Source organism: Colobus angolensis, unplaced genomic scaffold, assembly GCF_000951035.1.
Source record: "Colobus angolensis palliatus isolate OR3802 unplaced genomic scaffold, Cang.pa_1.0 Scaffold12, whole genome shotgun sequence".
NCBI lineage: Eukaryota > Metazoa > Chordata > Mammalia > Primates > Cercopithecidae > Colobus > Colobus angolensis.
In genome coordinates, this window is record NW_012113141.1 from 1445595 (window position 1) to 1447347 (window position 1753).

Below are 1753 nucleotides of genomic sequence, written 5' to 3' on the forward strand. Positions count from 1 at the left end.
CTGGAGTGCAGTGGTGCGATCTCCACTCATTGCAAGCTCCGCCTCCCGGGTTCACACCATTCTCCTGCCTCAGCCTCCTGAGTAGCTGGGTTCCACCATGTTAGCCAGGATGGTCTCGATCTCCTGACCTCGTGATACACCCAGGCTGGAGTGCAATGGCACAGTCTTGGCTCACTGCAACTTCCATATCCCGGGTTCAAGCGATTCTCCTGCCTCAGCCTCCTGAGTAGCTGAGATTACAGGCATACGCCACCACATTGGCTAATTTTGTATTTTTAGTAGAGAAGGGGTTTCTCCATATTGGTCAGGCTGGTCTCGAACTTCTGACCTCAGCTGATCCTTCCGCCTCAGCCTCCCAAAGTGCTGTGATTACAAGTGTGAGCCACTGCGCCCAGCCAGTTTCACTATTTTATTTAATAAGAAAATCCAAAGTCACAGTGTTCCTCTCCTACAATCAAGTAACAAAAAGCACACTAAAGGCTGGAGCCCATGGATGGCTTGGGCCCAGGAGTTTGAGATTAGCATGGGCAACACAGTGAGACCCCACCTCTACAAAATGCTTTTTAAAAAATTAGCCAGGCCTCCTCTCCACCACTGAAAAAGAAAGAAAGAAAGAAAGAAAAAAAAATTAGCTGGGGGTAGTGGCACATGCCTCTAGTGCCTGTTACTCAGGAGGCTGAAGTGGGAGAATTGCTTGAGCCCATGAGGTTGAGGCTGCAGTAAGCCATGACCACATCACTGTACTCCAGTCTAGGAGACAGAGAAACTATCTCAAAAAAGAAAGAATAGAATAGAATAGAAGGAGGGAAGGGAAACACATTAAAAATATATTAATATTTTATGGATTTATTATTATCTTCTTTAAAGATACTCTAGCTTTCATTCATTAGGAGTGAACATAAAGAATTTACTTGGCCGGGTGCAGTGGCTATGCCGGTAATCCCAAGACTTTGGGAGGCCAAGGCGGGGGATCACCTGACATCAGGAGTTCCAGACCAGCCTGACCAACGTGGTGAAACCCCGCCTCTACTAAAAATACAAAATTAGCCAGGCATGGTGGTGCATGCCTGTAAGAATGTAAGAGGCAGAGATTGCAGTGAGCCAAGATCATGTCATTGCACTCCAGCCTAGGGAACAAAAGTGAAACTCCATCTCAAAAATAAATAAATAGGCCGGGCGTGGTGGCTCAAGCCTGTAATCCCAGCACTTTGGGAGGCCGAGACGGGCGGATCACGAGGTCAGGAGATCGAGACCATCCTGGCTCACACGGTGAAACCCCGTCTCTACTAAAAAATACAAAAAACTAGCCAGGCGAGGTGGCGGGTGCCTGTAGTCCCAGCTACTCGGGAGGCTGAGGCAGGAGAATGGCGTAAACCCAGGAGGCGGAGCTTGCAGTGAGCTGAGATCCGGCCACTGCACTCCAGCCTGGGCGACAGAGGGAGACTCTGTCTCAAAAAATAAATAAATAAATAAATAAATAAATAACTCATAACTGACTAACAATTCTGGAATCGGTAACTCCAAAGACAATTTATATTTAAAAGCTTAAGCTATCACAAGTCTTATTCCTTTAAAAAGGCATTGCTATATCAAAAGTAACTTTTTGGCCTAGTACCATGGCTCATGCCTGCAAGACCAACACTTTGGGAGGCCAGGAGTTCGAGACAAGCCTGGCCAAAATGGCAAAGCCCTGTCTCTACTAAAAATACAAAAATTGGCCAGGCATGGTGGCACAGGCCTGTAATCCCAGCCA

The 1753-nt window shown here is 47.1% G+C and overlaps 1 protein-coding gene across 1 annotated transcript in view; it reads right to left on the reverse strand.

Annotated features, from left to right (window-relative positions):
- Nucleotides 1-1753, reverse strand: part of SLC25A16 (solute carrier family 25 (mitochondrial carrier), member 16) — a 40157-nt gene that overhangs the window by 18217 nt on the left and 20187 nt on the right. The window lies entirely within an intron of this gene.